Source organism: Mauremys reevesii, linkage group 9 (assembly GCF_016161935.1).
Source record: "Mauremys reevesii isolate NIE-2019 linkage group 9, ASM1616193v1, whole genome shotgun sequence".
NCBI lineage: Eukaryota > Metazoa > Chordata > Testudines > Geoemydidae > Mauremys > Mauremys reevesii.
The window spans coordinates 38,041,238-38,057,368 of record NC_052631.1 but is presented as its reverse complement, the minus strand read 5'-3'; positions in this window follow the sequence as shown (position 1 = coordinate 38,057,368).

Genomic DNA, 16,131 nt, shown 5'->3' with positions numbered 1-16,131 from the left:
TGTCACGGGTGGTTCTGGGTACAGCCTCACCCCTCCCTCCCTGAGCAGCAGACAACTGTTTCGCGCCTTTTTTGCTTGGTGAACTGTGCAGACGCCATAGCACAGCAAGCATGGACCCTGCTCAGCTCCATACCGCAATCGTGAATGTTTTAAACACCTCGCGCACTCTCATGCAGTCTATGGTGAACCAGGACCTTCAAACCGAGGCGAGGAGGAGGCGGATACGGCAGCGCGGCGATGACAGTGATGAGGACGTAGACACTGAATTCTCTCAAACCGCGGGCCCCTGCGCTTTGGAGATCCTGATGGTAATGGGGCAGATTCTATCCATTGAACGCCGATTTTGGGCCCGGGAAACAAGCACTGACTGGTGGGACCGCATTGTGTTGCAGGTTTGGGACGATTCCCAGTGGCTGCGAAACTTTCGCATGCGTAAGGGCACTTTCATGGAACTTTGTGACTTGCTTGCCCCTGCCCTGAAACGCCATAATACCAAGATAATACCAAGAGCAGCCCTCACAGTAGAGAAGCGAGTGGCGATAGCCCTGTGGAAGCTTGCAACGCCAGACAGCTACCGGTCAGTCGGGAATCAATTTGGAGTTGGAAAATCTACTGTGGGGGCTGCTGTGATGCAAGTAGCCAAAGCAATCACTAAGCTGCTGCTAGGAAAGGTTGTGACTCTGGGAAACGTGCAGGCCATAGTGGATGGCTTTGCTGCACTGGGATTCCCTAACTGTGGGGGGGCGATAGATGGAACCCATATCCCTATCTTGGCACCGCAGCGCCAGGGCACCCAGTACGTAAACCGGAAGGGGTACTTTTCAATGGTGCTGCAAGCACTGGTAGATCACAAGGGACGTTTCACAAACATCCATGTGGGATGGCCAGGGAGGGTTCATGACGCTCACGTCTTCAGAAGCACTACTCTGTTTAAACGGCTGCAGCAAGGGAATTACTTCCCAGACCAGAAAATAACAGTTGGGGATGTTGAAATGCCTGTCGTTATCCTGGGGGACCCAGCCTACCCCTTGATGCCATGGCTCATGAAGCCATACACAGGCAGCCTGGACAGTGGTCAGGATCTGTTCAATTACAGGCTGAGCAAGTGCAGAATGGTGGTGGAATGTGCATTTGGCCGTTTAAAGGCGCACTGGCGGACATTACTGACTCGCTCAGACCTCAGCCAAACCAATGTCCCCTATGTTATTACTGCTTGCTGTATTCTCCACAATCTCTGTGAGAGTAAGGGGGAGACCTTTATGGCGGGGTGGGAGGCTGAGGCAAATCACCTGGCCGCTGATTACGCTCAGCGAGACACCAGGGAGATTAGAAGAGCACACCAGGAAGTGGTACGCATCAGAGAAGCTTTGAAAATGAGCTTCATCAATGGCCAGGGTACAGTGTGACTGCTGTGTTTGTTGATGAACACCCAACCCCCTTGATTGACTCAGTCCCTGTAAGCAACTCCCCCTCCCCCTTCGAGTACAGCTTACTTATGCAAATAAAGTCACTCTCACTTAAAAAGCATGAATTCTTTATTAATTCATTATAAAAAGAGGGAGAGAAGTAAGGGTGTGGTTTGGGAGGAGGATAGGAGGGATGGAGAAGGCCATTAAAAAAAATTCACAGTAACGACAGCCTTTGGGTGGGCTGTCCACAGGGGTGGAGTGGGCGGGTGCACGGAGCCTCCCCCACGCGTTCTTACACGTCTGGGTGAGGAGGATGTGGAACATGGTGAGGGTTGAGGGTGGTTATACAGGGGCTGCAGCGGCACCCTGTGATCCTGCTGCCGTTCCTGAAGCTCCACCAGACGCCGGAGCATGTCAGTTTGATCACGCAGCAGCCCCAGAGTTGCATCCCGCCACTGCTGATCTTCCTGCCGCCACCGCTGATTTTCCTGCCGGTCTTCCTGCCGCCACCTCTCATCTCGGTTGTCCCTCCTGTCCTCACGTTCACTGGCCTCTTTCCTGTAATTTGATACCACGTCCTTCCACTCATTCAGATGAGCTCTTTCATTGCGTGTAACTTCCATAATATCCGAGAACATCTCATCTCGCGTCTTCTTTTTCCTCCGCCTTATCTGTGCTAGCCTTTGGGATGGAGGAGGGATGGTTGAAAAATTTGCAGCTGCATGAGGGAGATAAATATTTAGAAAGATACATTTTACAGAACAATGGTTATACTCTTTCACAGTGAACAGCACTATTCACCTAGCACATGTGATTTCCCTACAAGGTCGCATTTTTCATCTTAATAGTGAGTGCTTGCAGCCCTGGAGTTACAGATCTCACAGACACAGGTCCAGGCATCAGAATTCAGCTTGCATGCGGCCATGGTAAGCCACTGTCTTTCGGCTTCTGTAGTGATTTACCCCTCCCCCCCAACGCATGGCTAATACCACGCTAGCTCCCTGCTAATCAACAACCTTCCCACCCCCGCACCTACTGCGTGGCTGGTAGCTTGGGGAAGATCGCCGGTGACCAAACACAAAAAAGATCATCGGCATTTCACTCCTCCCCTCCCCCCGCTTCGCTACGTGCAGGAAAGGGTTTTTTTTAAGCTGCTGCAGTCCACGAACCCAGTAGTAAAATGGCCACCCCCCTTACTTAAATTCCTGATTTTTAACCAGGTTATCCTGAACGATATCACTTTGCTGAGGATAACACAACAAGATAAAGAGCGGATGCTTCTTGAATGCCAGCAGTCACCGGGACCATACGCTGCTATGCTTTGCCACGCAATGATACCTGATTACTTGCTACATGCATGGCGTGGTAAAGTGTCCTACCATGGTGGGCGGAACAAGGCTGCCTTGCCCAGAAACCTTCTGCAAAGGCTTCTGGAGTACCTACAGGAGCGCTTCATCTAGATGTCCCTGGAGGATTTCCTCTCAATCCCCGGACATGTTAACAAACTTTTCTAAGTAACTATACTGTCTGCGAATGCATCCCAAGTCCTCAGGGCAAATCAATCATTAAAAAAGGCTTGCTTAAAAAACAATGTTTGCTATTTGCAAAGGTACACTCACCAGAGCTCCCTTCCATGGCGTCATTGTCTGGGATAGTTGCTTGTGAGGGCTGGGAGGAGGGTAATTCCGTCAGGGTGATAAAAAGCTCCTGGCTGCTGAGGCTCACGGAGTGCTGTGTGCTCTCTGCTAGGTCTTCCTCCTCTTCTTCATCTTCATCTTCATCTTCCCCGTCTGCATAATTCTCAGCCATGGCAGAGATTACAACCCCCACCTCGGAATCCACGATCAGGGGTGGGGTACTTGTGGCGCAGCCCCCTAAAATTGCATGCAGCTCAGCATAGAAGCGGCATGTTTTTTGACCTGCCCTGGACCTTCCATTTGCTTCTTTGGTTTTCTGGTAGGCTTGTCTGAGCTCCTTAACTTTCACTCTGCACTGCACTGAGTCCCTGCTGTGGCCTTTATCTGTCATAGCCTTAGAAATTCTTTCAAATACTTTTTCATTTCGTCTTTTGGAACGCAGTTCTGTTAGCACTGAATCCTCTCCCCATATAGCGATCAGATCCAGTACCTCCCGTGCAGTCCATGCTGGGGCTCTTTTTCAATTCTCAGGAGACTGCATTGTTACCTGTGCTGATGAGCTGTGCGTGGTCACCTGTGCTGATGAGCTCTCCACGCTGGGGAAGCAGGAAATGAATTTCAAAAGTTTGCGGGGCTTTTCCTGTCTACCTGGCCAGAGCATCCGAGTTCAGAATGCTGTCCAGAGCGGTCACTGGTGCACTGTGGAATACCGCCTGGAGGCCAATACCGTCAATTTGCGGCCACACTAACCCTATTCCGATATGTTAATACCGATATTAGCGCTACTCCTCTTGTCGGGGAGGAGTACAGAAACCGATTTAAAGAGCCATTAAAATCGATATAAGGTGCCTCCTAGTGTGGACGGTTGTGGCGTTAAATCGGTTTTACGCTCCTAAAACCGATTTAAACGCCTAGTGTAGACCAGGCTTCAGACTAGTTACTTTCACCTAAGAACAAAAACTATGCATGATCAACAGCTGAAGAAAATATTAGTGTGAAAGCCATAGCTGGCACCGTATCTTCCATTCCAATGGACAAAATTTGGTATAACATCATTTAACATAAATACAATTTTTCCCCTTTAAATAGATACCATTGCCCTATAAACTCAAACTATTTTTGTTGTGCATATTTTCCTCATGCTTCTAAATGCCCTTAGGTTTTGTTATTGTTCTACTAAAATGCATGGAATATAGAAAACTTTTAGAATTAACCAGATCATCTTCTTAAATTGTGTTCCAAGTAGAAGATTAAGAATCCATTTCTGCCACTCTTGCACATGTTGGATTAGACTGCATTCTCTCAGAGAAAGAAAGAAACAATTGGTGTCCTGTTCCCCTTATTCTCAGGGGATAATCTGCTACTGAATATTATTCTCACACCTGTATTAGTTTACCTGGGCTGACCAGGTTGAGATGGATTCAAGGTTCAACCTATTCCCCCCCCAACTCTGCCCACCTGTGGAGGAGATCATTGGGTAAGAATCCCTTGTTTATCTCACCCTTCTTCTTCTCCTTTCTGCAGTGAAACTGTATGGATGCCTCACAGGGGCAACTTATTTCTCCTCATAAGGTGCAGCCTGGAGGGGTAGTACCTTATTTTTCATGAAGTTTCACTGAACTAATGGGACTACTTGCAGAGTGAGGTACTAATCAATGTAGGTGAGGGATGGCAAAATGTGGTCCTATATTAGCCAAATGTTTGCGGCTGGTAAAACCTCCATTAAGAATTTATTTATCAAAATATACTTGGTTCTACATTCAAAAAACTTCTGCTAAGGAAGGAGCAATTGTAGTGGATTTCATCCACTATCTGGATGTTTGTTTGAGGTGGAGTGATATTGATGAAAAGCTGCATGGTCTAGTGCATTAGGCACAAGACTTGGACTTAGGATCTCCTGAGTTCCCACAACTTGCTGCTACCTTGCTTTGTTACCTAGCATGCATTTGAAACCATCATTTAGTCATGATGTAGGTAATAGCACTATCCCCGTTTTGACAGATGGGGAGATGACAGCAGAAGGAAGTTAATTGACTTACTCAAGATGTTAGTGTAACTTGTTGGTCAGTGCCTGACCTATAGAGGTTGAGAGACTGATGGCTCCTGGTGGTAGAGCTTGGCTTTTTAGCTGGGCTCTTTAGCTTGAGTTGTAGAGGTCTCATGCTTTCAGCTCTGGAGTTTTCTGGTTAAATCCAGTGTGTTGGCTAAGATGAAGGTTATCTTATAAGAAATAATTAGGTCTCTTGATGTTGGGTACTATGCTGTGATCTTGCCTCACTGTATGGGGAGGAGGGAATCACTCATCCACATTGTTTTGAAAACGCCATATATAAGGGAGATGAAAGCATGCAACAAATTGGTAAAAAAAATTGCACATGCTTTCTGAATATTTTCCACTAGTGCCACAAATATTTTATTTGGCCCTTAATTCATAATGAAAGAGGTTACAGGGCTCAAGCAATTTTTTTATACATTCATAACTGATGCAGCAAGCCCAGAGGTGCTGGGGCTATGAACTGCCAAACCTAGAGGTGACATGTCTTAGCCCTGGCACAAATTAAACACTGGTTTACTGTGAAAAGAAATTAGTGATTTCAGATATTGTACTGCTTCTTTTCTACAAAATAATTGCCAATCATTTATGGATACTAATGAGCTGCATATTATTTTTTTAAAAAGGAAGTTCAGGGAGTGCATGAGAATTATGGTTCAGAGAATAGTTCTAGGAAAATGAAGGGATTGTCCAATTAGGAAAATACTACAACACTTGGATAAATAACCTGAAAGATTAAACCAGGATGAGTTCAATAGGAGAAAGTTCTGCATCCTTAATCTGCTAGTACTTGAAAATATTATTAAAATAATAGCTATGTAACCCAGTGGACATAATTTACTTGTATTTCCGAGTTTTTTGATAAAATTCCTCAAGTATATAAAGAAGCAAAAAATATGGATTTTAATCTCTTTGGATTAAAATCAGACTAAGAGAAAGGAAATGTGCTAATGGCAACTACTAGAAAAGTTCATAGCATATTTTCCCAAGGGTCAGTATTGGGACCAGTATTTAATATTTTTAAACACTAATTTAGAAAAGTCAGTGTAGAGTGAATTGATGAAGCTTGCTTGATAACATTTAATTGTTTTGGTTAGTAAAACTGCAGAGATAACCAAACTCCAATGAATGTAAATATGTTGTGGGAGATTCTGGGCAACGCAGTAACAGAAGAAAATCATTCATTGTAATGTGCAAGGAAAATGCACATTGCAAAATAAACTAAAATTCTAATATGCACTATAATGGCTCCAAGCTTACTGGAGCATGAGGGCTATTTTAGGGCATATTATGGATATCGCCCTGAAGATATCTCCCTGTTGCACATCATCAGTTATGAACGTGAATAGGATGTTTGGGTGCACTAATAGAGAGATACAAAATATTGTAGCAGCAGCATACTAAGGAATGAGTATTGCCTGAAGTATGGATTGTGTATTAATTAAATTGGTTACTTAAGAATTCCCAGCTAACACTGACATTTGATAAGCTCTTGTCCCAACCTCAAGTCCAGTGACTCAGTTACTGTTCAGTTGGGAACTCCAATGTGCATGCTTGCAACACTCACTTAGGAGAACACTTCTGTATTTGTAATAGTTTAATTGATAACAGGAAAGTCACAAACTCTAACCCAGCAAGGTAGATTGAGATAATACAGAACGTACATCTAACTGCCCATATACTCTCACCATTCCATGCAGAACAATCTGAAATGTTAGTCATTATCTTCTTCTTCACCATCTTTAGTGGCCATCATCCTGGCACCTCCCATCTCTTCCTCCCAAAGCACATAGATTGGGATACAACTTTTATAATGTGTTACACTGATGTTACAATGCCTAATGAATATTCAACGAGTTTTCCCCTATTCCTTATTTGTATCTCCTCACCTTACTAATGTTGGGGTACCTTTTCCATAGGTTACTAGGCCTCTTACCTCTAGATTATTAGAATATATATCAATTAGTTTCCATAGCAGTCTTGTGGTTAGACATCTGCGGATATTCCTATCCTAAAATATCCAAAAGCTGGTATCGGTTCATATCCCTGTGGTTACCTGGTATCATTTCATACCAAAATCCTCTAACTGTAATATTTTCAGTTTCCCAGTTACTCAGGGTCACTGTTAGACAACTCACTCATTCTAAAGTTCATAGGCCTCAAAGCCTTATGCTAACTCTTCAAGCTAATATCTTACAAGATGTAGGCCTGTAGGTTTCTTGCACTGCTGCAATGTAAAATAGCTTTAAGATACCTCTGTGGGCTACATGAGGTAAGACTACATTGTCTAAAAATCCCACACACTTTAGTGCAGTCATAGTCCTAACACAGCAGCCCCTAGAGCTGGCAACAGGCAGTCCCACCCACTCTGTTTCAATTCCTAGCTCCACATACTTCATGAAGCCACATCCATCTGCAACCCAACTAATGGGTAAGCGGAAAGCACATTACAGTATTAAGATGATATATGTAGCACTGATATAACTTCTCCAGCATATGGTTCTCTGTTGTGGTTTGTTCCTCAGCCCTGTTAAAGTTAGTGCCACTCAAGCAAAAGGAAAAGCAGGAAACTCCAGAAGAGACTAAATGTTAGCCTTACTTTATTCTGGGGTTTTCTACACATATATTACAAGAAATGAGGTGCTTGCACTCTGTGTCTATATCCCAATAGGTGCACCAGTCTCAGGCCCCAGTCCTAAAAAAAAAATAAAAAATTACACACGTGCTTTTAATGTGAGACTCTGGGACCTTGCCTTCACTGCGAAAATGTGTTCTGGACCTGAGGTAAAATGCTAATGAAGAAAAGGTGGTCCATAGCCTTCATGAAAATTTGCAGGTCAAGTTAAAGACTAGGCTCCCCCATAGTCTTTGACTTGATCTAACTCATCTGAAGACTACAGACTGCCTTGTCTTTATCTGAACTTAGTTAACTTGAGTTAAGAGCACACACCTCTTTTTCGCAGTGAAGGCAAGGCCTGTGAGTAATCCTTTGAAGATCACCATGTGTGTAAGTCTCTGAAGGATCAAGCCCTTTGAGATTCACTTTTTACCATTTGTAGGCATAAAGTTCAATATCTAGCAGTAAATTAAAATTAAAATACCTTCCAGAGATGAAAAATTAATCAAACACAGTTTACAATTCTCTATTTTCATATTGTCGCCATTATGAATTTTTATGTTGATGCTATGACAAAAGGGCACATAGAATATTATGGCCCACAGCATGTGTCCCTAAGGTCTCAGAAGAAAGGGAAAGAAAACATTCTAATGCATAGAGAAGAAAGCAGGAGAGACAGAGAGACCACCTAAGTAATCTTTTCACCAGTTTTCAAAATCTTCATTCAAGGGTGGAATGCAGGGGCGGCTCCCGGCACCAGCACGCCAAGCGCGTGCTTGGGGCGGCAAGCTGCAGGGGGTGCTCTGCCGGTTGCCACGAGGGCGGCAGGCAGGTTGCCTTCGGTGGCATGCCTGCGAAGGGTCTGCTGGTCCCGCGGTTTTGGTGGACCTCCCGCAGGCAAGCCGCCGAAGGCAGCCTGCCTGCCGTGCTTGGGGCAGCAAAATACCTAGAGCCGCCCCTGGTGGAATGAGTGTTTCCTTTGATATTTCTCCACATAATAATGGCTTCATATCTGGATTTAGGCTTAATGAGGACAATTTAGAAATATTTAAAGAAAAACATTAGTCTAAAATTATAGGATTATAAATAACTGCAAAATATTTTCTATGTTCTTATTATCCCTAATTATTATCCTAATTAAAATTAAACAACAAATATCGCAAAAGGCATTAAATAGGCATTAGAGTTTTTCCTTTTAATTTTCCTAAAGGTTAATTTAATGGTAGGTGTCAAGTACTACCCCCAAAATTTTCTTCTTGCTGGAGTATCTTTGATTTTGAAATACATACTAACCTTTCATATTCTGAAATAAAACCTATTAACTGCTGGAACACTGCAATTGACTTGCCTTGTCTTACTTGACTTGATAATCCTTCAAGTGCAGGCAGTCAGATAGAAATGTTTAGCATATTAAAGATCACTCAGAGATTTTATGACACTGATTCTTAATGCGTGTGTTATTTTTTGAGAAAATAGTTTAGTAGTTTGAATATTACGTATACATCTTGTTTGTATGAAGTCTTGTATTTACATATCCTGTTAACTTGTGCATCAGATTCCTAACCCAAAGCACTTTGAAGTCAGTGGAAAGACTCTCAGTGAATTAATTTGTCTTTGGATCAGGCTCTAGATGCATGGTACATAGGCTGATATTCAAGTCAACATAAGTTTCAGTGTGTAGATTTCTTTAACCATTTGTATATAATGTACTGGTACATCATGAAATTGCTAAAAGTCTTGCTGCCATTTCAAGCTAATATAGCTACAGGGTGATGGTTTCACAAGTGACTTTGTCAGTTAGAAGCAGAAGTCTGATTGACTTTGGAACTTAAGTTCTAAGTAGAGCTCTGTGAATAATTTTTTTCCACTGGTTTATTGGAACTTATGAAAAAAAATAAAATCAGTTTGGGTTGAATTTTAAAATGATATTTTTCAGAATTTATGGCTAATTGAAAAGTCAGAAAAAATTAGTTTCAGGTTTAAAAAAAGTTATGTTCTGGAGTACGGATTTGAACTTGGATCTCCCATATTCCTACTAAGGGCCCTAACCACTGGGTACTGTGTATAGGAGGGCAATACATCTACACCTTTAGTTTAGAGAATGGCCCTTAAAGCCCCTTGTGAATCTAGTTGAAAATTGGAATTTGTCAAAATTGTTATGAATTTGTAAAATGCTTTGGTCAACCCAGATCTACATTGTTGAGTGGGGGGAAAAAAGTTTTGCCCAGCTTCAATCCTAAGTTCCTGTAGTTTTGAAAACAGTACTTAGGCACTTTGAGAATTGTTATCCGCAATTATATAGGTATAATATATTTGTCCTCTGCTTTTGACTGTGTGAATTAAAACATTTTTTAATTATGATAGTTTTCTTGCTCTGAATGATTTTTGCAATATATCATGTATTACATTTGTTTGTGATGGTATTGATTTACTAAACATACCTTACACAGCAAGCCTCCTGATTCAGATTTCATATCCAACAGCTTTATTTTCAATTCACTGCAGTGCTCTTATTTGTCTCTGTGCCTTAGAGACATTTTATCTCCTGTAGGACTCCTTTATGCTCACTTTACTGCATGGTACTCACACCTTAAAATCATACAATGGTCTCCAATAAAAACAAAAACAGGATTTGCCACAGTTGACCACACAGTGGTAACTGAGATACAGATATCTTGAAGAATAGAAGAAAATGGTGGTAACTGTATGGTCTGTTGTCCGGTGTGCCTTTTAATAGTGACAGCTATACATACCAGTATAATTGATCAGCCATTGTACATGAGGAAGACAAGGACTGAGAGGAAAGGTGAATGAATTGTCATTCAAATGCCTCTCTCCCCAGCTATACTCTTCTTTTCCAGCCTCTCAGCCACTGCATAAAAATCTGTAACAAAACAACCATACAAAACTTCCTCTTAGAGTGCTCTGACCATTTTTCTGCAAGCATCATCTGACCCCTGCCATCCATAACCCAAAGTGACCTGTGATGGTGAACCCAGAGACGGAGACCCTTATAGATGGTGGCTGACGAAATATTGTTAAAACCCCATAAAAACCTTGAGTTGTCTGCTGGCAATATTCTCCCTTAGAGGCCCCTGGCAAATCAGTTTTAGCTAGCCTCTGGAGTGGACCATCAAAACAGATCCCTTGCCCCAAGAGGTGAGATGGTCTGGACCTCATATTGCAGTGGTCAGTGATCCATCCATGAAGTAATATTCAAACTCCAATTCTAACACAAACACCAGACAGTGTGATTGGCTAAATGAGTTGTCTGCAACCACCTGTGATAATTCTCTGGTTGTCATGGTGACCAAGATATCCTGGGCCAACTCAAGACTCATTTACCTAGGAGAAGGTAAATCAGCAATTGCTATCAGGCTTTGGCCTCCAACATCTCAATTTCAGCTCATATAGTGTGAATTGTGGGCATCAGAACTAAAAACAGAATTCCAGCATCAGTCATACCAGTGCCAAATACGGAAGTAAAATAACCCCTCTACTCCTACTTGAGATTCCCTTGTTTATGCATCGTAGTATCACATTAGCTATTTTGACCATAGTATCACACTATGAGCTCATGTTCAGCTGATTATCCACCATGACCCCCAAATCTTTTTCAGCGTCACTGCTTTCCAGGATAGTGTCTCCCATCCTGGAAGTATGGCCTACATTCTTTGTTCCAAGATGTGTATATATTTGCAGTTGGACATATTAAAACACACATTGTTTGCTTGCACCCAGTTTATCAAGCAATCTATATCACTCTGAATCAGTCACCTATCCTCTTCATTATTTACCACTCTCTCAATTTATGTCATCTGAAAACTTCATCAATAATTTTGTATTTTCTTCCAGATCATTGATAAAAATGGCAAATGCATAGGGCAAAGAACCAATCCCTGCAGGACCCCCCTGGACACACATCTGTTTGATTCCCTGTTTATAATTACATTTTGAGACCTATCAATTAGTCAGTTCTTAATCTGTTTAATGTGTGCCATGTTATTTTTTATATCTTTCCAGTTTTTTAATCAAAACCCCTGGTACCAAACCAAACACCTTACAGAAGTCTAAGTATATGTCATCACTATAACCTTTATCAACCAAACTTGTATCTCATCAAAAAAAGACATTGTTAATTTGACAGGATCTATTTTCCATGAACCCATGTTGATTTGCATTACATGGCCCTCATTCAATTGTTTATTAAATAATAAGGTTGAAATCATAGAAGTGTGGCATGTGGCAGATGTGATGAGACAGGAGTTCAGTACTCTTATTCAACTGAAGAATAATCTGAATGAAAGTGAGTTAGTATCAGGTATCATGCTACAAGGACTTCAAAATTAAATTTGTATCACTTGTTGACTGGGTATGTATGGAAAAGCAGACAACTTGAATAGACTCGCACCTGGAATTTGAAAGTTTACCTCAGAAATTTGCACAAAATCCCTTTCCTCTCTATTACTAAACTAACTTGCATCCTGGATGTTCCATACTGATATTGATATAATTAGAATTGATTGTGAATTAAACTTCTCTCTTCAATTAGCCAAAATTACATTATTTTAAAGTTCTGCACTGTGCGATAATTTATATCATTTTACTTTGAAGTAAGTAGTTCTGGGGTTGCTGTTTTAACATCTAAATGCATTGGCAAGTAAACCCAAATAAACTCACTCTTGTCCATTCATTGTTCTTTGGAGATAAGACAGGATTTTTTTTCCTCCAGCACTTCCTCAGATTTTGAATCCCTGTGTAGACTTGATAAAATACCCAAATTAATCGCTAACATTTCCAGTGTGGTTTTAACGTCTTTAATGTTTTGTCCCTGGACTCTGCACATATAATACATGAGTTAAGATCTAATTATAGTTTAACAAATGTGCAGAAGAAGGATGTTCTATAAACTTGAAACAATATTTAAAGAGGATTATGCGTTGCCATCATTTCCCCCTTTCTCATTCCATTACCTGTAGCAGTGGTTTGGATGCACTTCATGGTGTATCAGAATACCAAACTCTAATTAATTTGAACATTTGCTAAGCTTGACTGGAAACCCTGATAGTTCCTACTTAAAAAAAAAAACCAAACAAAAAAAAAAAGCAAAACAGTCCCCAAATTCCCTAAATGAAACTTGTCCCTTAGGACAATTAAACTAAAAAAGCAAATAAAAATCTACCCCGGTTGGACTAATACAGCTCAGGTCTTTAACAGGATCTGTAAACTGTAGCAATCTCCTTAAATGAAGGCAGTACAAATTAAACAGAAGTGTAGCTATTGATTTCAGGGACATTTAATTACAGCTCTATTTTAAAGGGGGGAGGGGAAATGAAGTTAGTTCAACAAACCATGATAGATACAGCAGATAATGAATTCTCAAAGTATCACTGAAAAGTAGCCAATCAAGGGAAATAACAGTATCTGTCATGATTGCTATTTCTAGAAACCAATCAGTTCTGTCTATCGGCACAGTGATGCTGATAAGCCAATCACTTTTTTAATCGATGCTGAGTGGTGAAATGTTGCCTTAGATACAGGATCCTGAAGCAATCAGGACAGAAAGTAAGTTCAGAATGGGAAGTGACGGATTTATTCATCACATAGTTAACAAGCCTTTGAAGAGAGAGAGGAGGGGTTTGTTGAGTTCTTAGGCTGTATATAAAAAGATTGTTGTGAAATACTCAAGGATTGCCAATGAGCACTTCATATGAAGAGGACTAGATAAGATTTTCATTATACTTATTGTACAGTAAAATGTTTCTTTTGCTTGAAACGTCAACTCTGAGTAACAAGTGCCTTCAAATTTGCAGACTTTGTCATTTATCTTTTCTGTAATGGATGGTCACTAAAAAATTGCCCTTTCGTGTGGACGGATGATTTCAAACTTTTCTGGGCTAAATTTAGAAAGCAGCAGATATGCTGAAACCATCACTTTCAAAATCAGATTGTTGTATCTTACTGTTATCCTGAACATTATTTTGGTGAACATATTTACTGTGCCCTTTGATAAAAATTGTTGGAGTCCTGTAGAGAATTTTATGGGATCCTGCTGGGTTGCTCTCTACTGTGCTTTTTTTATAGATTTGCGAGTTCACTATCCTTTTAATCTGTGAGCATGTAAGTACAGTATGTCACTCATCCATCCATTTGCAGATCATGACACAGAAATTTGCTGGATATAAAAACCTCTCAACTTTCCTTTTCCCTGTCCTCAAGTAAAGGAAGTATAAAAATATAATGTTGAATTCTCTTATTTATGGTGATGTAAAACCTGAGTAACTCCATTCAGCCTGATTTTCTCCTTATACTGTTTTACATTTGTCTAAATTCATTGACTTTCTTCACTTATGCCAATGTAAAAGAGAATAGGGTAATATTCCACAGATGTGCAAGATGTATTCCTTCCTGTTTTATTTTTTTTGCATCAACTTTAATAAAACTCTACTTTAGACTTTAATACGTTCACCTAGTAAGTATAGAAAATAGAAAACCATGAATCTATTTTTGTGACCATGAAGGGTCATGGGAACATGAAACAAATTAAAATAAGCAATACAAATTTATAGCCATCAGAAACACAAGTGCTGCAGACATGTGGCTGTCTTGGTATGTTTTAGTTACAATTCATTCAACAGAGCTCTGCTCTATCTTTTGTGGGTATATCATTTATTTAAGTAGTAACTGCTGTTGCAAGAAAGGTCCTCTTTTCCTCAGTGGCGATCAGTCACTTTTTTAAAGCCATGTCCTTAAGGTTCACAAGTAAGTAAAACTAGCCTGCTTTCAGATTTCCTCACAAATTCAAACATGTAGATTATGCTAATATGTTTGTCAAAGTTTTGGGCATCCGTGGCCTCAGTTCAAAGAAAACCTGGACTGATTTTTTTTGTCTCAAAATCATGCAAATTGTGGTGTGTGAATATGATGTGAAAGTTGGTGTTTTTTATTGGATTTTGCTTTGAGGGCTTGTATTTATTTGAACCTGAAACTCTCAGTAAATGTTAGAAGTGCAAATTCCCATGAAAGAAACCAAATAAAAACATTTCCATGAACCTCTGCAAAGCAAAATGTGGAGATTCCACAGCTCTAATTAGCTTGCAATTGATCCCAGTGCAGTGTTCTAGTTTACAAATGGCAGTATAGCATTTAAGGACTATAGGGGGAGATTTTCAAGCATACCCATAGTATTTCACTCGCCTCCCCGTTTTTTTTTTCTGTTACTACTACTATTAGTAATGGGCTAATACCACAAAAAAAATCTGTTAATGTTAATATGAATCTCTTAATTCATTTTGATTGCACTTGTATTTATTTTTCTGTAAGTATTCTAGTGAATAAGTTTTACAGGCAGGAAGTCACTGACACAGCAATTTAATTAGTATTGGATAATGTTCACAGAAAGTGTACATCAAAGTTGTAATTGGACTATTCACACTAGAAGGTTAATGAGTAATGCTTATTCAGTCATGGAATGTCTGTCATCACCTTCACCCTGTGACCTGTGTGACACAACAAATCAGCTCACATTTTGAATACTCACAAACAATTGGTCACAAACAAGATACAGACCAAGAATTTTCAGAAACTAGCTGTCAAACAATCTAAAAATAAGAATACATTGGAATACATACACAGAATACATACACAGTCCTCATGGACAATTTCAAATGAGAAAAAAGATGCACAATTGGCAAATATTCAAATTATTTATCTAGTTCTATTGACTACACACTATTTTAGCAATATTTAAATTCCTAAAATCGATTGGACTCGTGGTCCATAATCAAAATGTGTTTCAATGGTGGATGATGGACAGGAAATACTGCCTAAATAAGATGTAAATTTTTGACACTTCATGTAATTAACCATTGAAAAAATTTACCAAGGCTCATAGTGGATTCATCATGATGACATTTTTTTAAATCAAAATTGGATGTTTTTCTAAAATATAGTCTCTAGAAATTTATTTTGCGAAGTATTATCACCTGCGTAGCATTGCCAACTTTCTAATCACACAAAACCGCATACCCCAGCCCCGCCCCTTCCCCAAGGCCCCGCCCTCTGCTCACTACATTCCTCTTCCCTTGGTGGCTCACTCTCCCCCACTCTCACTCACTTTCATAGGGCTGGGGGAGGTGTCTAACTGGGGGTGTGGGCTCTGAGGGGGTCAGAAATGAGGGGTTTGGGGTGCAGGAGGGGCCTCTGGGTTGGGGGCTGGGGCAGGGGGCTGGGGCTCAAGGTTGGAGCGTAGGCTTTCCTTAGATGGTTCCCAGTCAGCGGCGCAGTGGGGCTAAGGCAGGCTTTTTCTGTGTGTTCTGGTCCTGTTCTGCGCGCCAGAAGCAGCCAGCAGGTCCGTGTCCTAGGCGGGGGTCCAGGAGACTCCGCCTGCTGCTCTCGCCCACAGCCGCCCCCCCC